This window comes from Rhinichthys klamathensis, unplaced genomic scaffold, assembly GCF_029890125.1.
Source record: "Rhinichthys klamathensis goyatoka isolate OS25496 unplaced genomic scaffold, OSU_Roscu_1.1 h1tg000222l_1, whole genome shotgun sequence".
In the NCBI taxonomy this organism is placed as follows: Eukaryota; Metazoa; Chordata; class Actinopteri; order Cypriniformes; family Leuciscidae; genus Rhinichthys; species Rhinichthys klamathensis.
In genome coordinates, this window is record NW_026606746.1 from 1,425,600 (window position 1) to 1,452,030 (window position 26,431).

A 26,431-nucleotide genomic window follows, 5' to 3' on the forward strand; every position below is an offset into this window, starting at 1 on the left:
TCCGTGTTACAATTAAGAACTGTACATGCATATACAGTATGTGGATGTATCTCCATAGGAGGTAAATTGGTAATATTTTAGAATAATGGTTCATCATTAAGGGATGCAGGAAGTAATGATGATGAGTAGTACTACATTAACACTTCAGCTACAATTAGCTGCTAATATGGAAACAAGATTAACTCATTACTCAAGTGTTACCTGACTCTTCAAGAACTACTAGTGATCTCTGGACCAGATCACTTGTCCACAGAGTGACGTAACACTTGAGTAAGTGTGATGCATGAGCATGTTCTGAGTAAAAAAGACAATCTTCAATAACTGCTTATTTTTATTTTATTCATGAGCAGGTGCAAGGTAAGATTGAACTGGTATAATTCAGCTGTGTTATCACAATCCTGGCACATCAAGACATTTTATTTTGGCTTTGAATACAATGCAAGATCTGCATTAGAAAAGTTATTCTATCCCTCATTAGTGTCTAAGTTGGTGAACCTTCTGTTGACCATTTATCAAATGTACTAATAAAAATTGAATCATTTGTTTGTTTTTATGCAAGGCTGAGTACAAAGTACAAGCTATAAGATTTTCTTTAAAGAGTTAACACTTTTTTTCATTAACAAACACTTGTTTTCTTTTTTTGATTAGATAAAACATTGGACCGGCTGTCTATTAACTCAGTTTCTCAAATACTAGCTGGTATTTGTTTCTCTCTGATTTTTGTAAATAAATTAATTTAACTCACATAAATACAAAATGACATATACACTCACCTAAAGGATGATGTTCAATTGTTCAATTTCTCATTAATGCAATTATCTAATCAACCAATTACATGGCAGTTGCTTCAATGCATTTAGGGGTGTGGTCCTGGTCAAGACAATCTCCTGAACTCCAAACTGAATGTCAGAATGGGAAAGAAAGGTGATTTAAGCAATTTTGAGCGTGGCATGGTTGTTGGTGCCAGACGGGCCGGTCTGAGTATTTCACAATCTGCTCAGTTACTGGGATTTTCACACACAACCATTTCTAGGGTTTACAAAGAATGGTGTGAAAAGGGAAAAACATCCAGCATGCAGCAGTCCTGTGGGCGAAAATGCCGTGTTGATGCTAGAGGTCAGAGGAGAATGGGCCGACTGATTCAAGCTGATAGAAGAGCAACTTTGACTGAAATAACAACTCATTACAACCGAGGTATGCAGCAAAGCATTTGTGAAGCCACAACACGCACAACCTTGAGGCGGATGGGCTACAACAGCAGAAGACCCCACCGGGTACCACTCATCTCCACTACAAATAGGAAAAAGAGACTACAATTTGCAAGAGCTCACCAAAATTGGACAGTTGAAGACTGGAAAAATGTTGCCTGGTCTGATGAGTCTCGATTTCTGTTGAGACATTCAGATGGTAGAGTCAGAATTTGGCGTAAACAGAATGAGAACATGATGTTCAAGGTTCATGATGTCCATCATGCCTTGTTACCACTGTGCAGGCTGGTGGTGGTGGTGTAATGGTGTGGGGGATGTTTTCTTGGCACACTTTAGGCCCCTTAGTGCCAATTGGGCATCGTTTAAATGCCACGGCCTACCTGAACATTGTTTCTGACCATGTCCATCCCTTTATGGCCACCATGTACCCATCCTCTGATGGCTACTTCCAGCAGGATAATGCACCATGTCATAAAGCTTGAATCATTTCAAATTGGTTTCTTGAACATGACAATGAGTTCACTGTACTAAAATGGCCCCCACAGTCACCAGATCTCAACCCAATGAGCATCTTTGGGATGTGGTGGAACGGGAGCTTCGTGCCCTGGATGTGCATCCCACAAATCTCCATCAACTGCAAGATGCTATCCTATCAATATGGGCCAACATTTCTAAAGAATGCTTTCAGCACCTTGTTGAATCAATGCCACGTAGAATTAAGGCAGTTCTGAAGGCGAAACGGGGTCAAACACAGTATTAGAATGGTGTTCCTAATAATCCTTTAGGTGAGTGTACATTTTTAGTTGCGATAGGACAAAGTAAGAATTCCTTGATTTCACTTTTTAAAACATTTCAAAACTTAAAACTAAGGAAAATGAAATTAAAGAGTCAACAAAAAGAAACAACAAAAAAAACAAGCCCACACAATAATGTCATGCTGCTTCCTGTTTAGAAGATTACACTGGGTGTTTCTCAATATCCCTCCTCGTCTCCTCGCTCCTCCATCCTCCATCCTATGACCCGGAAACCGACCGAGCGCAGGATCAAGCGCAGGATAATTGCGAGGATCAAGGAGTGAGGAATCTTCCAGAGGAGTCATAAGCGAGGATGCGCAGGTGTATCCTATGCGGAAGTGTTTTATCGACTAAACGTGACGCACGTATCAATTCTCCTCCCCCTTCACATCGGTCACAATAATTTAAATTTATACTTTACCTTTGCAGTTTATATAAACCACACATCACACATATTTCAACGGGGTATCTTGCTTTATTATTATTTATTATGAATTTCTTAAATAACCAAACTTCAACAACATAAGGGCAGATCCTTTGAGCGCTGCTGATGACACTATGAAGTGACGCTCGAGTGATCAAGTATTCCAATGTATAATAAAGCTTTCATTAATCTCCTCCGTCCTCCTTTTCTTTCCTTGCAGCCTTCCCTCGAATTCTACCGGGGGTGGAGCTGAGACGCGCGGAAAGGCTCGAGGATGCACAAATAAGAATTGAGAAGCACCCAGTGTCTAGAATGCTAAAGAGTAGGGAGTGAAATAAGAGGTTTTCTGATAGACTAAGAAACCCCATAACAAAATATATAAAATATGGAGTCCAGTTTCTACTTTGCTAATATATTATCTGTGGTAATATCTCCTACAAGCACCCCTCAGCTCTATTAATTACTCAACTACAGGCTTACAAGAAAGGAAGAGAAAAATGGTATGGGCCAGGTGTTTCACTGCATCGAAAACCTTACATTTATTAATAGGGCGTATATTACTCCAAGTTGTATAAAATGAGGATCAGATCTGATCCTTATTGTCATCTATGTAATAATTATACAGTAGGTTCTTATTTGCATATGTTTTGGGAATGCCCTAGTACCTTTATGGATCTTTGTATGTACTATCCTCTCTGATAATTTACATCTGGAAATTCCCCTTGCTCTTCTTGCTTTTAGATGACTACACTTCAGCTATAAATATTCATCAAAAGAGGATCTTATTGGCAGCAGGTACTATCTTAAAGCTATGGATTGAACCATCCACCCCTTCTGCTTCCATCTGGCTTTCATACTTCAGAGACATTGCCTTGCTCGAGAGCACCATTGCTAAACTCAATGGGGCCAAGGACAGAACTATTCAAAGCTTGTTAATAACCACCGAGATTTTGTTAGAAAAACTAAAATCACGACTTCCTAATTTTCACAGTTTCATTCAGTTTGGACTTTGTTTTGATTTGTTTCATTTGCCTTGTTTGTTGTCATGGTCACTCATTTGGTTCGTCATTCAGTTCAGGTGTGTGTGATTAATTATCCTTGTTTGCATGTATGCATTTAAGTTCCCTTGTTTCCATTCATTGTTGTTGGGTCTTGTCAATGTTTGGATGTGTTGTGTGTAGTGATGGGCAGATCGAGGCTTCGTGAAGCAATGAAACAGTTGAACCAAATGGTCCATATTGTTTCGAGGCTTCGAATCAATCCGACACCCGTCTCCACTGTGACACCTAGTGGTCACTTGCAGGTGTTGATCTGAAACAACCTTGACGAGCCATTGACGATGCCATCCTCACTGTGCATAATGTTATTTTGGTCCTGCAAAATGAATATTAATAAAATAAATCAAGCCACAATGTCTCACTTTTTTACATATTTTTATTCAAAAATATTAATTTCTCTGCTGTGGAAGGACTTAGCCTACTTCTTTTTTTACAGATAATTTCTCCAGCCTTTGAAAAAATCCTCTCACAAGGGACACTTGTTGCTGGCATGCAAAGATATTTTTTAGCTACATACAAATGAGGAAAGATTACTGCTCTCTCTTTCCAGTAAGTTAGTGGATCATGAGTTCTGGGCAAATACGCATCGTTGATGTATTTTTTCACTTCCACTGTGGCATCAGCTGTAGCATTGTGTATCATCTGGGTTTGATGGATACGAGTATCAAAAAGTTCCCATAAACTGTCCTGTGTTTCTACTGGATGATGTATTGTTGCAGTAGGCGAGCTGCCGATCACAATACACACATCTCACTTTATTTGGGGTTTCTAAATGGAAATGCTCCCACACCACAGATGTACGGCATCCCTTCTGGGGAGCCTCCATTTTATCTATCTATCCAAATCTATCTAGATATGTATCTCTAATCTATCTATGTAATTAGATATATGTATCTACAATCTATCTATGTATTTAGATATGTATATATAATATGTATCTATAATCTATGTATTTAGATATGTATCTATAATCTATGTGTCTATAATCTATGTATTTAGATATGCATCTATAAATGTATCTATAATCTATCTATGTATTTATATTATGTAGCCTATCTATTAATCTAGCTGTCTATATATATTTATATCTATGTATCTATTAATGTGTCACTATATCTATACTCTGTGTCTCTAGCCTACACTGTAAAAAATGTGACCAATGGTTACTTAAAAAATTTATGGCAACAAAGTGACACGTAATATAATTGAATAGATTTTAAGTTCTACATCTTTGATTAAAAAGTATTGAATAAATTAACTAAATTTAAACCAAAAAAAATGAGTACATGTTCATAAAAGCAACACTTAAAATGTGTTGAATTTAGTAATAGCATTCAAAATTTTAAGCCAAAATATTATTAGTAAATCCAAATCAGTTTCACAAAGAAAAGCAATTTATGTTTAATAAATATCTGAGCAAAAGTAATTTAGATTTACTAAATATCTAGGAGAAATTGCTTTAGATTTACTAAATATCTAGAAGTGAATTTAGATTTACTAAATATCTAGGAGAAATTGCTTTAGATTTACTAAATATCTGGATAAAAATAAGTTATATTAACTAATATTTTAGCACATTTTTGCCTAATTCAACACATTTATTCTGCGTTTCATATTTATCCGTACCTAAATGAATTGTTTAAATTGAAGTTTTAATTGGTATCACATTGCTTTAAATCTATTCAATTATATTGGATGTCACTTTGTTGCCATAATTTTTCTATGTATAATACACTCAATATCGTGCCTTCTTGGTGCCACAGGTAACTTAAATTGGGTTAATAAATCATCATGCATAACAGCAGGTAAACATTTATTTGTCAATTTTTTTCTAAACATGTTTATCTGACATTTTTCAAGTTGTTTAGTGCAAAATGTCAAAATACAACAATAAAACACAGAAAGAGGCTAAGAAAACAAAGGCAGAAAACATGTATGCGTACAATAGGGACAATATAATGGCATTTGGGATTCGGATGTTAATAAATGTTTGTTCATTTAATGGTGTTTAATTTCTGCTACATCATTGGCTTAAATTTTCCAGTGATTTGTGATGTGATTTAAGGTTTAGTCCTGTTACTGCATTTAAATTATGACCATGACAGTTATTATGCCAGTTTTTAGTCTACAAATTTTTCTTACATTTTCATTTAAAATATTTTATTACATGTGCCAATTGAAATCGTCAGGGCCATTATGTTATTCAAACGGGTAATAGTAATTGATTAAAATATCACATGGAACCTGGGATAAGGTCAAGTAATTCCATTAGCCTTACTTTACTTTTTGCTTAAATAGGTCTCACTTAAACAATCACATGAATTTGTTCAAATTTCTCAATTAAAAGATGTAAAATTTGCCCCTGGTGTACACAGAGGAATCACAATGTACAATAACAGCTGCCTGTGGCAATATAAATTCAAAAACACAATGCCAAATGAGTATGGTTGGTTTGATATTTCTGAACAACCCCATGTTGCACTGAAAATCAATATTTTTCAGTTACTTAACAGTTGAAAAAGAAAATGCCCAAACATTCATCAAGTGGAAGAAAGTTAAGAACAATCAGGGCAGCGTGAACAATCTTTATGGTGCCTTTATGTTTAATTTGGTCACTTTTATGAAGAGTAAAGTAATCTTCAAATTCCAAGTCCGAACACTAACGACTGAACTCATCAGAAAGTCCAAAGGTCTCCTTCAGTAACAGTTTGCAGTTCCTTCACAGTGAGTGGGTAACCGTGTGACAGTTTTGACAGTGACTTAATTGTCCCCTTTCATTCTGCGAGGGTCCCTTTTCTTAAGCTAGTAGCTTATTCTTGAGGCTGTTCACTTTTGGGGACAGCTTTGAACAATCCAGCTCAAGGAGGAGTTTCTGGAAGACTTCAAGCGTGTACCTGAGCTCCTTGGGATAGGCAAGATTCACTGCATATGCCAAGCCAATGACCATGGAGCAAGCCCTTGGAAAGTTACCCAGAGCAGTCAGAACTTTCACGCCCTCTACTACGATACCGATGTCATCAGGACCCTCTGGCGTAGTAGGCTTGATGTTGTAGATTTTAATCCTTTGTACAGCAAGGTCCTGTGACACACTGTCTTTATCAGCGTCCTGAAAAAGCAACAACATTGGGTATTTCAGACTGCACCACCAAAGGAGAAGATTCTAATTCAACAACTCCCAAATTGTTTTCAACCCTTTGGACAAGAAAACCTGTGGCTATCATGGCTGTTGCACATGATTTACTTCAGTCACAGAAAAAAATCAGAGATAATGTACTTCCATAAGCATATTTTCATGCCAGGTAAGTTAAAAAGGATCTAATCAGCTGACCACCACATGAAAACAATTCAATGACACCAGAGATGATGGTCTTAATTTAGTCACAGTTAAATCGGCTAAATTAAATCCATTCATTGCTACAGAAATGAATTTCTTCCCAGCACTTGTCTGTGCACTTTGTGATCTATTGCACACATATTATTCTACATTCACTGACACAGGCTGGTCACCTAGTGACCCTCTGGGAGTACTGTATACTGTCTTTTTCCTGGTGCACATCTATTTAACACATCTAGTTAACCTTAGCCAGCCAATGAGCAGCATCTTGGTAGATCTTGGTAGTACAAGCATGCTGCATGCATATTGGCTTGGCTGATGAGATTTACTCCTTATCAAATTTGGTACAGAAGGACCAGGCACTTTTTAATACTTGTCGAAGCAATTTGGCTGTCGACACCCAGCCCTAGAGATGAGACAGATCACCTTCTTTATATTTTAACATGTTCGTCAACTTACATCATACTCCTTTAAGAGGTGATCTGTGGATTCCCCCAGATACACCATCAAACACCGAATGACAACATCTCTGGTCATGCTGATGCTAGGGTTGCTTGGAGCCTGAAATGACAAACATAAACATAATTCAAGTTTATGATGTAAAAATCATTTAATGACATAAAACATTCTTAAAGCTGCAACTTTTAACACTAGGTGGCTTACATTACTGCTAAACAAAATGTCTTAGGTGTCAACTAACAGTGCATATGAACTCCCATAAAACCACACAATTTTTACACCTTGGATTTTGTATGGATTAAACAAACAAGACATAACATGTCAATCGGTGTGCTTTAGATGTGCTGGTAGGCAAATTTTTTGGACAGAGCCAGACTAGCCGTTCCTCAACGTATTCCTTTAAGCAGTAAGTACACAGAACTGAGTGATAACTGGCGCTAAACGAGTCTAATAGGTCTAATAATTAAATGATGGATCATGACATGTAAGAGATTGGACACCTTTGATTTCAGGTACATATGTTAAATATTAAGTTTTTGTCTGACATCTAATTTTTGCAATAAACCGTTTTAAAGAAAATTTGCTTAATTAGTGTCAACGTAATAAAATTCCCTTAAATGGTAACTAGGATGTGAAAAAGTATGTACAAACAATGTGTTATCATAACTTAATTGTATGTCTATGAGACATATGTTATCAGTATTTCTATTTTTTTCTGCTGTTTAAATTTCAAATTTAAGTTGGAACTACAGGTTTTGGACATAATTGAAAAAAAAACCTGCAGGTAATCTGCTTTTAACCAGGAAATGTTGATACAAGAAATAGTAATAATCAACATGTGAAATGTGGTATCACAGCTTTTTGTGTTTTTCATACAAGTCAAATACATACCTGTTGATAAATTTCAGTCAAAGTTTCTTCATGCATCTGAAAAGAAATGATAAATGAGCTTAGATTTAATTTGAAATTGTATTTTACACATACATAAGAGGAAACATAAGGAGTAACTAAACAAACAGTAATTATTAAAGCTTAAGAACACTGAAACATGTACTATGCAAATAAGAATAAAGAGTGAACCTGACAAAGAAAATTCCTAATATACAGTGATGTGACGTTTTAATAATTTGTCTTTTAAACCTACAAGGGTGTTATATATTCGACAAGAAGGTCAATCGCCTAAATTAGTTATTTACTCTGTTTTGTGGAGACACGTTCATGACAGAATGAGGATATACTGAGCATGAAATGCTAACATAATAGTGTTAAATGATAAATCTGTTGTTGCAAACAGACGGACGATGCCTCTCTCTGGCAGCGCAAGTCCACATCATGCTCTAATTTAGTGACCTCAGACGTAGCTCGCCGGTGTAATCTGTCAGCACGTGCTGAAACCGGCTTCAATGCATGCTCCAACAGAGAAAAACTTTTTGCCATCTCCCGTTGTGCCTCATTGTATGTTACCGTGAATTGCGACTTGAAACTGCGTGGCTAACATTACTTAACATGGAGCCTCTGTGAATTTGGGATTAGCACACCATCCAGGCGTGCGCAAAACAGACTAACGTTAGCTAGCTTGGGGTGGGGGAGGGGTGGAGATGCAGGCCGATGCCAGGAAAATTGGCAAAAGTAGATTAACATAGCTGGTATCTTAAAGGCCATTATCTATAACGTTATACTTTGAAAAAAAATGTGTGATATTTAAACGACTAGGTTACTTTTTCAGTCATTAATTACCACGCTTTTAGTCGAAACAGTAGGCAGAATCACTTACTTTACATTAAGTTAACATATCTTTATTTTTACTTTCAACCAATAAAGTTGGAATGTTGGATAACTTGCAGCAATGCAAAACAATGTTCAACTGCTAACTGTTACAGCAACTCCTTGTAAAATTATTATTAACTTATACAAGTCTTACCTTTGGGAAAATGGCAGTCTCTGAAATGTTGACGATCCATGTGGCTGAAAATAGCTGGACCGGAAGTGTGAGGTGATTAAATCCAAAGACCTCCCAATGAGTAACATTTACCAATTTTCTGCATCGTTGACTTTCCTCATAAAATATAATTAAATTCTACTTAACGATTCACAGCTGATTTTATTCAAACAAAACTGAGTAAAATGTTATTAATAAATAACTAGAATTTGTTGAAGTCAGCTCAGTGTGATTCCAAACTACAAATAGTCTTTTTTATTATGTATATGTTACTAATGTTTGATTATTAAATATTAATTGACGCCATTCCCAGTTTTTACAGTGTATCAGTCAATGTTGTGTACATTTAAGCCTAAATATAACTAAACAAATCGCACTATAAATGTCACTATATCACCAAAAATCCGCTATCTCAAAATCAAACTCCTCTCACAAAAACCCACGAGGTCAATATGCGTTGATTTCACTTTTATACAGATGTGCGATTGTGTGGTCTGTTTCCGACCGTGTCAATCAAACGCTGATTTGGCGGATCACACCTGATGAAACACTTAGTGAAACACTTCGAGGCTTCGTTTGGCCATAGTCACGTGACATGGGTGTTTTGAATCACGCTTCGAATCAGTGTTTCGAAACATCTGCGCTTCGGGATCTCGCAAAGCTTCGGAACGACTGTTTCGCGGCAGCCATCCCTAGTTGTGTGCTACTCTCATACTGTGGGTTTATTAAAGACTGCCTTGCTAACTTCATCTTTGTGTTCGTGTGTGCTCAAGCAACACAATCTGTGACACTAATTTATGTGTATTTGTATCTAATTATTTTATTTTAGTTAGGTCAATTTAAATGGCATCTAGTTCATTGAAGCATTGATATATGTTTTAAATACAGCTGAAACTTACAGTATAATAAAATGTTGATTAAAAAAAATTAAAGGTGCACTCAGTAACTTATTATTAACTCTAACAATTGCATGATGAGGTGCAACCCTCTCCATGGAAAACAGTGTATCTTTAAGACAGAAAAAAGACACAAATATATGTTATTTCATAAGTTAAAGCACCCCTATTATGCTGGACATTACCTTTCATATACAGTAGTGTGTAATATAGCTGTTTGTGAATGTAAAAGTTCTGCATTTTGCAAAACAAACAACGCAATCTCACAGCAATTCGTAAGTATTTTACGATGTAGCTAATTTGTACGAATTCGTATGACCACACTTGTATGTTTTTGTACGATTTGTCTAGACTCCAGTGAGGGGTAGGTTTAGGGGCATGGTTAAGGGTGATCCTTCCTAGTGATGCTTTTTGAAAAATCATACGAATTAGCCACCTCGTAAAATATGTATGAATTACCATAATATTGGGTTGAGGGTTAGGGTTAGGTAAGGTTAATGTTTCCCAAAGGAAAGATCCAATTCTGAACTGCCTGAAACGAGTCATCAGTAACTCCAGCGTTACTTTCTGTCCGAACCTACATTGGTTTGTAACAAATTTGCATCATGCCAGTTTTAGATTTTAATTGGATTCCCACAAACAACATCTAATTTGACCCACCCTCAAAACCTGTAGTTGTAGCTGAGGACTGGAAGAGTTTGGTCGTGTTGGTGACATGCCGAGAAATCATAAAGCAAATCCCCTTTGCAAATTGACACAGTAAAACAAGTGATGAGGAAGCCTCCAGAGATAAAATTCAGATATGCTAATGAGTGTTTAGTTTCCGATACAGGCCTTAGCAGTAGACCATTCACAACAGACTGGGCCATCTGACCTACCCTCGGATCACCTTGGATGCCCACCCCACACATCCACGAGAGTATTTTAGTGTGTGTAACCCCTTTGCACTGCTGCTGAAAAGAAAATAACTTTCAATTTCCTGTGATGGTTTAGAGACTAAACACAGTTCCATATTTGTCAGAAGAAAAGGGCTTTTTGATCAAAGTTCTCCCCCGAAGATACAAAAGAAGAGGCAAAACAATAAAGAGTTTATCACTAGTGCTTTGTTGCTGTTGTGACTTCAAAGAGTGCTGAATTCATGTGCCTTTTAGTCCAACCTTCAGACCTGTTCTGATTTATTCTTGTTACATGAGAATAGACAGAGAGATTAAAACAGATTGCACGAAATGTAACATGTCACCATGACAACACCTGAGTAAAGTGCACATTTGAAATTGTAAAGGGAAAGCATAAGCTGCAGTATATAAAGTCATAATATCTTTATTGGTACCAGTGCACTCGTGCATTAGTCCAGGCAGGCTGATTCGATGTTTATTTGATACTGTATGTATAAAAGGCTGGAATGGCTATTCTTTTGTATACAGCCCTAAACAAGACAAAACAAGGAATGAAATGCACTGTGGAATTTACATCTAAATGGTCTGAATTTTAAACAGCATTGAAGGGTGAATTCACTATAGTTTTAGCTCAAAAACCTGCATCAAGGTGCTAAATGTATTGAAATAGTGCTGTAATTTGAGTTATTGTTACATAATGTCATTGTCATTATTTTCAGCTCAAATGTCTATTTTTTCGTGGACAATTTGGCTAATTTTGCCTTATTCACAATGTTCTGCGCTATTATAAGTGCGGTAAACATTTCACTATCACTGACACCAACTGACTCACAAAACAGAAAATAAGAAATAGAATTCATTAAAAGAATCATAAAATTGTTCCATGTGACTTGTGTGCTATATTAAAATAAGGGATTAATAAGCATTAAGTCCATTTTAAATAAGTGAATGAAATATTCTTTTGAGTTGGATCATTTCAATGAATGAATTGATCCAGTCCACAAATTGAAGATCACAAATGTTCTCTTTAACATGAAGCTTCAATGACCAGTGTATTAATTTTAATCTAATTTAATTTATTTTTAAAAAATCATTTGGATTGGAACAATAAGGGTGAGTAAATAATGGCAGAATTTGCATTCTTGTTTGAACTATTGCACTAAAAACTGCTGAACCCAAAGTTTGAAGTTTGGAATTTTAATATCCCGAATTTATGCAGATCAAAAAAATGATGTATGTCCACCAAAGTGTTTTTAGCCAGCTGAAAATGGCACTCTTCTTCTGCGGGCACTTGAGAGAGCTTTAGTGGATCAGTCTGGCATATTCTGAGACCAGCAATATTAATGTCTCCTCTGTTTTTCCGCTGTTGTGTCATCTGTTGTCATTGAACAAGCAGGAGGATGTGACGGTTGGTCGGTATAGTATTTGTCCCGACCCTCCTCTCCTGTGATTGGACGGATGGGTAAAAAGTGACAGTGATTACCCATCATTTTTCAACTCTTGGGGACCCGGAGAAATCTCAAGAGCGAAATAGACGCTCAGTACATTATCACGCTGCTGCCTTTTTTAATCATGTGGTGCTCATTAAAATATATATACGCTTGCCTTAAGAAAAATCTATGGTGGACACAAAGCCTTAATTTTGATCTGTTAAATTTAAAATGAAAATGAAGCACTAGCTACTAAATAAAGAATGTGTTCTAGTATTATAAGTAGGTGTAGCAGTGCGCTCTGTGGTATGCATGTTGTCAGTATGCTTTCAGCTCTTGACAGCTGGTAGAGTAAATCTCAAGAGACAAAGCATGGAGCCGGGCAACAGATAGTGCTCAAGTTGATCCATACAAACCCTAGCTAAACTCTAGTGTAATAAGATGTGTGAAGCCTGAGGCAGAAGGGACTGATCCTGGCTTCCTCCTGATCCAGCCTCCCCTGAGCTCATCAGCAGTAAACTGTGACAGAGTTGTCAAGGCTGGAGGTCATTCTAAGACAGTGTGAGTGTGGAGGACAGTCTTCAGCATAACACCCTGCTGCTTTCCCTGCTATTGGGTCAATGACGTGATACTCATGTATTTGTCCAGATCTAGTTTAAAGAATTAAATAATTATATTAAATGTTTTGTTTTTAAGTTTGAGGGGCTTCAAATAAATAAATAAAATAGATAGTGTAAAAAATGTTCTATGTGTCATTAAAGGTACAACATGTAGGAATTTTGTAATAAAATATCCAAAAATCACTTGCACAGTGTGATATATTTCCTGCAGTTGTGTACTTACAATATCCCAAAAGTCTCCAAAGATTTTTTATTTCAGAGAAATTCCAATTTTAAATAAGTGGCCGTCCCAGAAAAAAAATGTAGCCTGTCAATGACGCAATATCCGCGCTATCCTCGGTTTCCGCTCGTACTGCCATAGCCATGACGTAACCATGGCGACAGACGTGGAGAACTGTGTAGAGCGTAACGTTTAGCTGCACGCTGTTGTTGTTTCGTTCAAACATTATGGACCATGGCAAGCAGACTTTGGGACAAAAAAGGAGAACTAAAATGAGGATCAATATCAGCATGGCGTTTTCGAGATGCCGAGAGCTCCACGTCCGCGACTAATTTGGAGCAACACCGCTCTTGCATATACTTTATTAGACAGGTGAGCAAATGTACATAAAACAGAAGGATGTATCTGTGTTTCCTTGCAACACATGCAACTGTCAATAATATCACCTATAAACAATGCGAGATACATAGGCCTATATGACGTGACAGATCAATCATTATGCATATGTTGATTCACCTCAAAAACTATCAAGTGATCGTTTTGCTGATGAAAATTCACAGTTATATTGCTCTTTGTACTTTGGTAATGCTTTTTATCACTTGTGTTTTGACCGAGATTATGGCAGTGCAATTAAATACAATCGGATATGTGTTGTTAAACAATATTTAGCCATTACTTGCAAATGTTCGTTTAAATTTACTTTGAGTACGATTGTTTTTTTTCAACACGTAAAACAACATGGCATTAACCATAAACACGTAAAACTGTGCAGCATTAACCCAACAAATCATTTGACAAATAGCTGTAACAGGATAATATAGCATAACATTTCGCGTTCCTTGCAGTTAATTCATTATGGTGACATAAAATATTGCGATCAGACGTACAGGTAATACAAAAACAAATAAATTACCTCATCCGTGATCATGATTCATTAATTCCATAACATCTCTGGATGGTGAAAACGACATCTCCCATCGTTCAACTCTCCCTCATAGCGTCACCAAGCTTCGCCTTTGTTATTGTTGGTAACTGCGCCCTCTTGTGGCGAAAAATTCTTACATATTGTACCTTTAAATGACAAGCAGTAGTTTAACATTATTGTAAAAAAAAGAAGAAGAAGAAGATATTTTGACCTTTTATGAAAAGGCACTTTAGTTAAGATCAAATTGAGTAACTCAAAGACAAATTCACCCAATGTTTATTTTGTGTGCGTGTGGTTAAGGTAGTCCTACGTTATGGGGACAAAATGTCCCAACAAAGATGGTAATATCCAAAATCCTTGTGGGGAATTTTTTTGGTCCCCATGAGGAAAACATGAAACCAAAATGAAAACAGCATGAATAGATGACACTTCTAAAAACTTACATGATTATTTGTCATTTACCTTTTTACAGATTGTAGCAGTGAACATTCTGAATGATGTTGAAACAAATTTGTGAGATTAACCAACGCATTCTCATCCTTTGGCGTCATATAGGTGACGCCATATGACATTTCGTCGAAATCTTACGCACATGGCATCCTTTGGCATCAATATAACACGCACTGTTATGGGTAGGTTTAGGTCTGGGGTAGGGTTACGGTTATGACGCCTTGGGATCTGCGTCTCATATTGACGCTAAACGATGCCATGTGTGTCGGATATAGACGAGCGTCACCTGTATGATGCCTTGGGTTCTGCGTCTCATATTGATGCCAAAGGATGCCATGTGCGTAAGATTTCAACGAAATGTACAAAGCGTCACATGTATGACGCCAAAGGATGAGAACGGGCTGGATTAACACATTAGAAGTAATGCGAGTTACAAAATCAGACTTTTTTTTACTACTTCATTACCACCGCTCTCTGCCCCGCACTGTTTGCCACGGTTAAATAACACAAATATACTGTATGTATTTTTACTCTCACTTTACTATTGTCTTTGCTGCTGACCTTTGATGATCCAATTCAACCATATTAAAAAGCAAAAATGTCTTTAGATTAACATCATATCTGTGTTTAATTTTTTTTGTTTTTATTGTTGAGGAGTGTTGAACTTTGTTCTCCTTCATCCTATTATGGCAGCACAGCTGAAAGGTTTGTTTGAGCTGTGCCTTCTGTACAGGTGTGAATTTGCATTGGTGAAAGGGACTTTACATTTGCCAAAAATATAACTTTTTTGTTAAAAAAAACAATAAATTCCTGCACAAGTGAGAAAATGTAACTCAAAAGTAATGTAAAGCATTACTTACCATACAATCCGTTTTTTTTAACGCAATAGTGTAATGCATTACATTTAAAAGTAACTTTCCCCAACACTGGCCATATATATATATATATATAAACTAGGCTATAAAAAAGCACATCTGACATTTTTTTCCTAAACTTCAAATACATACAAATATTTGAACAAATATGTTCAGATTGTTCGATCGTGCCATTTGCAATGCTTAATGGGAGTTGTAGGTCACTGCTAAGCTTTTTTGGTGCAGTTTTCATTTCCATAGTAATGCTGACTTACAGTTGAAAAACTAAAAGGTTATTTTTACACTTTTTGAACTGTACAGATGAAATCTATTACATTTAGTGTATTCTACCTTATTCATTGTTAAAAAATATCAAAAGGGATTAAGTGTTTAGGTCAATATATGCTATGCATTCTATATCCTCAAACCAGAAGGCAAAGAATTTGTTAACAGGGTTACTCCATAAACAGAATTTGTATGCTATGGCTTTAAAACAAGATGTTTTGGTGATGAAAAGTGATTGATTGCGTAGAGAAATAGCAGTATCAGGGGAGGGCTGTTGTTTATTTTTGTAGTTGTTAAGAATAAGCAATATCCTTATTGCCTCTTATACCCATGTATAAAATCCTGACAAAAAAAAAAAAGGAATAAATCTGTGCAAGACCTCACTTTCTCTGTCAATAAAAGGTAACAAAAAGTCAAAAAATAAATTGTGAAAATTTTCTATAATTAGAAATAAATCTGACAAGCTGCAAGTTCTGTCTGCTGCCTCTAGGTCCCCTGTTACCACCTTCAGTTTGCAGAATTACAATGTGACCTCAAGGCTTCCGCCACCCCTTAAGCTGCCACACAAAATGTGTTGGTAAAAAGTGAGATCTGAATCTGAGGTGACCTGTCCTCCATTAAGAGCTTAGTCAGAGGCCTCTAAAACATTTTATGATGCATTTTTATTAATCCCAGAGAGAAAGCGAGATTAGGAACCTGAATTGACCACCTTTCTGCCGAATAAAGAATCTCTAAACTCGAATGAAGACTAATAAGGCTTTAGAAACAGAGGAAGTCAATTAATTACCAATGCATTTTTGAACACTGATTCATTCAATAGGGTATCGATGTAGTTTACCTCATCTATGTTTCCCAAAATTGCCTCTGGCTAGAACAGTATATTGTATGCACTTTAAAATGTACTGCTTGATGAATAAAAGCAAACACTGCAAAATATTGTACATTAAGCATGATAAATACTAAACATATAATAATGGTCAGTTGCGGTCAGCTATTTTCCTATTCAAACAACGCTATTTGTTACTTAATTCTGATTGGTTAAGCATGCTATCCAGCAGTCAGATATTTCTTAAAGTTTGTCATATTTATTTATTTGGTGAGTAGCCCTTATTTTGTCTAGTATACATATCCAAGTAATTGATTCACATTCATCTAAACAGACAAAAATAAACTGGTTCAGCAAGTAAGAATGCTTTAATTAATAGTTTCATGCTCTTGATATGTCAAATATCCACAGACACAAAAGTGAGAGCCTCAAAGCTTTGAAAAGGCCACTTTGAAAGCTTTTTAAAGTCCTGCACGCAGTAATTTGTCGTCAAGAGTTTCAGAGTTGCCCACAATTATCGCAATATTGGACGCAATTATCAATATTTAATTTGAAGCAAACAGCTGCATGTCAATGATATAATACAAACAGATCTGCCTGTGAAAAGACTCAGCTGAAACTGAAGAAAAGAAGCTGTTCTCCAACAACTGAATGAAAATGGTGTCATTTTAACAGTGTGAAATGGCTTGTTGATTGGCTGGAGTGATGAGCAGGTGAAAAGCAAATTTAAATAGTACTTTAACTCACAGAGAGGGGAAGAAAGCTGAGCATTTTTCCTAGAATCTAAATTTCCTATCTCTCATTGTCACCCTATCATCCGATCACAAGTCTACATTCCATTCCATTTCACTTTATCTTTTCATGACCATTGAGAGTATTCCTGCTCAAGGCTGCATGGTCACCGGAATGTTTTTTCTTTCTTTCTGGTCTTCATAAAAGGTTGTTGTTTTGCTGAGGTTTTTTAATTAGCACAACCAACTTTTCCAGCTAAACCTTATCTATAATATCTAAAGCTTTCTGTTATTCCCATTTATCTCAGTGAACATCAACAGGCACATGACAGAACGACACTAACCAGCATACACCAGTCTGAACCACTGAACTTGTCTGCTGGCCTAACTTGGTCTTTTCAGCTGGCATGAGATGTAATTAAATGCCTGTATTCTCAGTACAAAATGTATGACCAGGCCAGATGGCCAGCATAGTAGTGGCCATAATCATGCATCTGCTTTATTGCAAAGCCGCTGCAGTGTCACATGTAGTGAGTAGTGAAATGCACTGCAAATGTCTTTGGGGAACGCCAATGTATTCCGTCACACCGACTACGGGCCACCCAGCACTTTCACAGATAGGATGGTTGTTTATAATGAGGTCTGCTTCTCTACAAATTCCCATTTTCATGCCAGTGTTATAGTCGAGCCTTATAACTCCCTCAGTCTTTGATCTAGGCTCCATTATGCTCCATGCTTGATTTCAAGAAAACTCTCAGCTTGGTCCAGAAAAGAGAAGCTTCTCTGAAAGAAAAATGTCAAGACAAACCTGATTGAAAGGCTTGTTGCATTATCCACCAATATTTGTTTAAAATAACCTCCTTGATTGTCTTCAGTTAATTGATGGTAATTGCCTCAGTATATAATATTACACTGTCGACGCATCACAGAATTAGTTGCAACACAATTACCGCTGGCAAGGAAGCTAATAATTTTTTATTGGTTCCAGTTTCAATGTCTCATTATTGTTCAGGTTAAAATAGAACAATGTGAACTGGCTGGCTCAGTTCCCCTGATGCTCTAAATGGCCAGTGTTTTCCTAATAACACTGTTAGGGGTACCATTAAAAAGTGTGTTATGCCTGGCCTTTCTGGGTAAGCTAGTTATTCAATCATATTTACACCTTTGAACAGATGTGTAATATGAATCATAAATAAAACTGCGACTTATATATAAATCTACAAAATTGTTCATACAAATGCAAATGAATACTTTCAAACAAATAATGAGGGAAAATTTTAACATTCAGTGACTGCGTTTCTAAACTGATTAGTGGCAATAGTATTTGTAAGACACTGTATAAAGTTTGGGACAGATTTGCAAGAAAAAAAACATGATGCATCACCATTTAAAATAAAATCAGATAAATAACTGGCAGCAGCTTTAACCTTTATAATTCTCTCTGGAGCCTGTTTCCCAGATTCATTATAACAGTACATCTAACTATGATATTTTTATTCTACACTTAATCCCCAAGTGGCTCATACTAAGAGCAGAGTAAGATGATTTGTAGTTCCCACATATGACATATGTATCATTTGAGAATGCTGACATACTCACCCTGTTCAATCATCGTGTCTCTATTTATGTATATCAGGGCTGTGCACCATTCAAAATTCCCTTTTAAATTCTGAATTTGAATTGAGGTAACAGAATGGTATACAGAATTTCAATTCAAATTTTAATTATAAGGAAGCAGATTTAGATTACAGACAGACAGACTCTGTTGCTCATTCCATCTGTCTCTCGTACAGAGAGAACGAGCGACATGCAGATATTCCTGTTCCAATTCAATTTATTGTGGGTTATGGCCAAGTCAATTCAAATTCCAACTCAATTTTAATTCTGAATTTTACACAACTGATGACTGGAAACCATAACAAACTTTATAGTTCTCGTCAGGGTTTCTCAACAGATGATCATGCATACAATTCTAGAGGGCTAATGAATGACTTAATGATCTGGCACAGATTGTTCCATAATAACACCACAATAGTTTACTTCCATTTTACATTAGAACTCAGAACTGGGGGACTGTCAGATTATCACGCTCACAGCAAGAAATGCCACCATTAGGAAAAGAGCAGGGATCCCTGGACATGCAAACGACAGGGTGTTTGTCAACAAATAAAGCAGATGCCACCAGCACAAAGGAATTAAAATTTAAAAGCGAAACTCTTGCCACCAGATGCTTGCTGGGTGCCAGTTCTGAGGGTGCTGCAATTAAACAAGCATGAGCCACAGAGTAAAACATGCGTTGTTAGAAATAAAACCATTAAACTGTGCCTGGATTCAATCAGAGGATGCCACATAGGACAAGCTAGTTCACAAAACAGTGAGCATTTTCCATTAGCCTATTGTACTTGGCCATTTGATTTTTCAATTCTTAATTTTTGGGACTGACAGAATTATCCACTGTGATTGTGAAATGTCACTTAGGGTTGGCACTATTGGACAATTTATCAAGATCCTCATGAGATGCTGGAGTTAGGAGACAAAGTCTGGTAATTCAAGTGTTTGAAGAGATACAGCTTGAGTGAAGAGAGAAAAGCCACCAATTCCACTACCACAAACAGGCAAATTGCTGCTTAAGACACTTGTATTTATAGCATTTAAGATTGGTCTCGTTTTAAAGAAGACATTTGGCAGATTTTTGTAGAAGTGAAATAAATTGAGAAAGTGAAACAGAAAAAAAGTTATAGAAGTTTGAGTTTATGAAAATGTACAATGTAAAAAAATTAATTATTCATATTTTATATAAAATATATATTTTCAAAACCTGGGCGACTCTAAAAGTGCAAAAAAAAAAATCAAAGCCAAAAATCTGAACAAGTTGTGTTTCAAATTTTAGGTTGATATCTCAAAAAATTAGCTTTCAGTAAGATTTTGTTTGGGCGCAGTACCAAAATTTATCACTAGATGACAACCAGACTACTTGCCATATAAGGGCGCCACCATTTCCATATGTGTTTTGAGTGATATGAATCATTATTTCCACAATTTTCATACAATTTATGAAGTAGACATCCTATTTAGAAGTAATATGAGAAGTTTGGCAGATTTTGATATGAATTCAACCTCTAAGAAACACATAAAAAGAACACGCATGTGCGTTATAGCTTGCTGCCACATCAAAAATGGTGAATCTATAATTCTTTTCTTTTTATTTAAAAAAATGTCAGACCTTTTTTTCTAAAATAATTGAATGGATGCTATCTTTTGAACTCTTGGTATGAAAACAAACTGAGGTTTCTACCCTTCTTTCATGATTTTTCATGTTCATCACTATTTCAAAATAAAGGTCTAAACACGCCTTAGGAGTATGAAAATATTCTTGTTGCAAATTGATAAATTATGGCTCCTCTGTAATTTATTTTGAAAATCACCAAATATGGAAACTAGAGATTGTAAGCTTTCAAATGATATATAGTTTGTCAAGATTAGTTTAGGTTTAGTATAGGATATTACGGTTTTAAAAATGTAATGGATTTGGGCCCACTTAAGAGGTTAACCACCACAACCAATTAATGTGCAAATTAAAGTGCTCAATATGTATATATTTAAAAATTTCTGTCTTAAAATGCGTTAAAATAACATTTATTGGGGTTTCTTCAAAGGTAGCATGTTTTTTACAGTAACTGGTGATGACGTCATAAGAGGGAGCGCGGGCGATAATGCACTCACTCTGTGTGTTCGGGTTGAGGGAGAATAAAACGATTCGCGGGACTCCCGCAAACTAGAAATATCTATGAATAAAACATAAAAACTAATACATTTTTATTCATCGGTTGCAGAAAAGCAACAAGAACAACTAAAACAAAATAGAAATGATTTACAGGCCAGAGTTTCTATTTATAACATGTTTGCAGCGTTGAGCAATGTAGCCAATCACAGACATATGTGTTGATTTCTTGGAACGCAATGGCCAATCAGAAGCATTTACGATAGACTTCCCTCACCGCTCAAAACGGACTTTTTGTTCAGTGTTGAATTCTGTATGCTGGGAAATCCTCAAATATTATGAAAGATTCATTGATAATAACAGAGATGTGTGAGATCGCGATGAACTGACTCAGCTTTTTAGGAAATATTATCGGAGCGCACTTTGCGCGCAGTCATGCCTAACCATGCATGACTGTAAGTTAGCCTGCTTGTTTTTATGTTATAACAGTGTGGTTTGGGTGTTAATGATTTAATAACAAATAATTGATCAGGATCATTTATGCAGATGCGTATGGTGGCGACACGTAGGCTAAATTGAAAGTATTTGGAGGTACAGAAAAAAAAAGTATTTTTGCGGGCGGGAGAAAGTAACATAGAAAGTAGTTGAGAACGTCAGTTATAATAATGAACCACGTATTAAAAAATGGTCGGGTTTAAATCGGGCTCGGGCTCATAATTACAGTTAATGTGTCGGGCCGGGCTGGGCTCGGACACAACGTGCTCGTGTAGGCTCGGGCTTGCATACCCGAGATCTACCTCGGGTATGCTAACACTTACAGGCACGAATCAGTCATTTGTCCTTGGGAAACTTGTGTAGAGTCTCTCCCCCGTTTTTGATGTATTCGTACATCCCGCACAAACAATAGTTAACCATTTTTGCTAGCTATCTCCAATATAACTGCTAGCCTACTTGCCGTTTAGACTAACGGTAACTCTAGGCTTGGAGCATAGACAGTAAAAGCTTGGAGTCCCTTTTATGACGTCACACCCAGCCTAGTGGAAGGGAGGGGGCGTGCTTAAAACCACTGTAAAACATACCAACTTTTCATATTATATGCAGCATTTCGATATAAAAAACATAAAAAAAAACAATTGTGGGCGGTTCTTATCTTTATGTTTATGTAGTGGGACTTATTGTGGCTCTATAATTAAACTGATGTGCCAGGGGTATGGAGGGTCCAATCACGAACAGGAGGGACAGTATAAAAAGGAATTGTAGTCACCTCTTGCGTGTGCTTGCCGTCTGAGTCGCGTCATTGCTCGGGGACCGCCCCTTCTGGTTTTCGTTGCGGTTTCCGCTTTGAGGTAGGTGCTATTTGGCTCGTTAGTGAACACAGATGCGGGAGCTTGTATAAACGATTGTGTCGTTCATAGCTTCAGGATAATTCGCGGCTGTTAGCGGCCCCGGCTCTCCCGTTACATGCCTCTCTTGCAGTCCCGTGTCTCCTGATGCTTTGAGGTAACGTATGTGTGCGTTGGCTAATTAGTTAGCACCCCGATGTGTAATGTGTTGTAATAACTGTGTGGGTTATAGCTGTGGGGATAGCTCGCTGTGTGGGCTCTGGGCGGCGGCCGCTCTCCCTTTGCATGCCCCTCTCGCATTCCCGTGCTTTGTTCGGCGTGGCGTGGATGGGCGTCAGTTTCTGAATTAAAGGAGTAATAGATGTTCTGCAGCGCCTGGTGGGCAACGCTGTTTGACGCTGCTGCTTGTACCTTCAGATTATTTACGATAACAAACTCTCTTCCCAACGCGTGTGCGCACAGCCTAAGTGTTTTGTGTGACGCTTGTTTTCCAGTACGTGTCACTGTGATCGCTGGGCGTTTTTTTTTTTACTAACTAGTCTTTTAAATTGTGTTTTTTTTTTGCTTGTTATCTTCATTTTTTTTTGTATCTTCAATTGTCATTGGTTTCTTAACGGAATGTTCTGATTGTTTTGCTTTGTCAGTGTTTTGCAGAATTGTATTTGTTTTGAGATCTGATTGTGCTCTGGCCCTCCTTTGACAATCACGTTTCTGTGTGTATTTTGTGTAAAACATTTAAATCTTTAGGATTAATATTTCCCTGATAAACAGGGTGGTGTAGTCATGCCTAAGCTAGTGGTGGCATTTAGTGGTGGCATTTCTATAGTTGCTCCTCACGTGGAAGAGTGAGGTCCCGCTACAGTCAGGAAGCACATTGCTTCATGAAAAATTTTACCTGCAATTTACACTTTAATAAGGTGGTATAGAGACGGTCCATGAAATTCTTTGCAGCAAAGAGACTCATCGCGTACCCCACTAGACAAAAGGTCAGCTTATGGGAGAACATCTTTTGGAAAGCCTGATTAGCAGTAACAAACATCTTCAGTCAGACTGGGGCAAGGTGGTAACGTTGACCACAACAGAGTGTATGAAAACGCAAGGGCCCATATTAATGCTCTGTACTACAAGACCAGTTTTGTGTGAAAAAAAATAAAAAATTACCAAGCTAGTGGAATACCAGACAAATGAGCAATGATCTTTTAGATGACTGGTAATTCAGGATTTATTAAAGAACAGCAATCCAGAGATAAGTTTTAGAATCTAGAAAAGTTTTGCAAAATAAGTTAGGAAACTTAAATGAAGGACAGTTTCTCCACTGGAGATGACTGTATGTGTACCATCTGCTCCTAGGGAACCAGCAGCTCTCACTGTAAAAAGAGAGAAGTCAGAAAAGGGTTCAAGTATGCCACAGACTATTAAGTAGAAATAAGTAGCACTCACTCTTCCTGTTGCAACTCTGAACACAAGAATCTGCTGCAGTTGGGGTGCAAACTGCTGTACTGCAGTGAATGAAAACCAAGTGACACTGTAGACCAAGTGAGAACACATATTTTAAAGAAACACAAGCAAAGAGTAAATACCAACTCCAAGGGAGCCAAAGTCGTAGGTTCCACAAATGTGAACATTGAGTGTGAACCGTTTGCAGTGGGTTGGAAACTGCAGGTCTGAAGAACCATCCACAGGGATCAAAATAGTCAGGTAACGATCATCCTGGTAGGGACAACTGCACAACAGTATAAACAACTCTAGCCAGAAACATTACCCTACAACAGGGTTCCTCAACTTGCCCTGGAGGGCAAATGTCCTGCAGATTTTAGCTCCAACCCTGATCAAACACATCAAGATAAAAGGTCATCAAGATAACTAGAAAAAAAAAAAAAAAAAATAGGCAAGGCGAGATCAGAGTTTGAGCTAAACTCTGCAGGGCAGAGTCCCTCCAGGACTGGATTTGAGGAACCCTGCACTACAAGGTCACTTTAACAGTTACCCATTCACAAGAAGATCCCACTGGGGCAGGCTCTAAGGGTCAGGGTTTGAAGTTGCCCAGCAGCGATCCAAAGTCAGAACAATGTTGGGGTCAGTCCGCTCCAAAATGCACACTTCAACATAGACTGGCTCCCACAGGACTTTTGTCACATGATATTCAGCAGTACCATAGTAAGAGTAGTCTTGATCTTCTGCACAAGACAGACAAGACACATTAAGGTCTAGCCCCATTTCAAAGGGTCTACATGAGAGAAAGACTTACCTTCCACACATCCCTTGACAAAGCACTGCCCATTAGCCCGCCTAAGCTCCACTTTCAGAGGTCCAGGTGCAACCACGGGAAGGGGAGGAGGAACAGTGTTGACTTCAACCAGTGCTTCAACAAATTTGCCAGAATATCTACACTGGAAGAGGAGACTGAAAGGGAAGACTCATTAAAAGACCTGAACCAAGTGTCATGACAAATTAAAGTGCAATTACTCACTCATAATGGCTGTCTCTTGTGATTGAGCCTAGAGGTCAATCCCCTACTTCATAGGTAGAAGTCATTCGGTTTTCATAGACTAGAAAGTCACCATCCATCTGCATGAAAGTTAAAGTTAAGTTTAACAAAGCAGATAAGTGCTACCTAAACATCAACTTCCTACCATCATTATGGTGCCACAAGTGGTGACAGGAAACTGGTAGATGGCAAAAGCTACAGTACTAACAGGAGCACAAGGAGAATCGTTTCCTCCCAAAAGGCTGATAGACTCCAAGATCGGTCGTGGAAGTTGCATCTCTCTTTGCCATAACTGCAAATTGCCCATCTCTTGTACACTGGACAGTCACTGGCAAAAAGGCGAGCATAAACTTCAAATCAAGACATGCCGTGTGAAAAGTTAACCATGACTATCAGGGTTAAGTCATTTTAGGCATAGTACATTAGGGGAAACCCACACATTCCTTTGCATTTTAAAATGCACATTTCAAAATGACAAATCAAAGTTGTGGGAAACTAAAAAGTGCATTAGGATATTACCTGTTGAGACCTAATGCTAGTTCTAATTGTAACTGGAGTCTGATTAGAAAATGAATGACACATCTTAGATTTGACAGTGGTGTTACAGATCACTTAATTTTAAAGGGGTCATATCATTAGTGGCATACCATGTGGTTTCAGTCAGGGCCTCATAGAGTAACGATTACTTTTACCCCATGCTGGGAAGCCTTTTGGCCTCATACATTGCCACCTCATACATTTAAAAGATTTAAACAAACCAGATTTTCATACAAAATCTGTTGGCCCAGCAATGTTCAATAACTTTTCTGTAATCATACACTATGTGAATAGTGAAAAGCACATTTTTTTCTTAGGGTGTGCCTTTAGCCCCATTGTACCCTATAAGATGCATACCTGCTCTGCCTTAGTAGCACTGCTGTCCATCAAAACAGCAATTTATAGCATTATAGTTTGCAGGAGAAATGCCAGGCTCTCCACACTGTACCTTCTCATAATCTTCCATATTGCACTTCTGAAAAGGATCTGCTGGCTGTTTGACCTCAAAACTCAAAGAAGATTGTTGCCCAGGCCATTTTAAAGGCTTGTTGACTTTGTGCTAATGAATATGCTGCACATAAATGACTAGTGACACAAGTACCACAAATCCCAGAACGCTCCAAAGCACTGCCACTGTTTCAGAACTAAACACAACTACTGAACCCACTCAGGCAGCTATTTTTAAAGGTTGCTAATTAGTTATGAAGGTTCTCTCTGCCGCTGTATTTACCATCAATTAGCACCCACCCCTGATCTATCAAGATCTGCACCGTTTCAGCTGGCCTCATAAGGTTTGATAAGCTATGCCATGCTATGAAACCATTGCGGTCTTAAATTGTATGCTGAATCAATTAATTTAAGCTTTCATACAATACAAACTATACACCACAGTTTACAGAACATGTTTTGGTAACACTTTATTTTACGACCCGCAAACAACTGCGTAAGTAAACCGAAATTATGGTGTACGTTTCTGTAATTATAGTGTACTTC

At 37.4% G+C, this 26,431-nt stretch overlaps 1 pseudogene; it reads right to left on the bottom strand.

The window, feature by feature from the left end:
• Positions 1–6,281: 6,281 nt before the first annotated feature.
• On the bottom strand, positions 6,282–26,226 carry LOC130097615 (zona pellucida sperm-binding protein 4-like; annotated as a pseudogene).
• Positions 26,227–26,431: the final 205 nt, after the last annotated feature.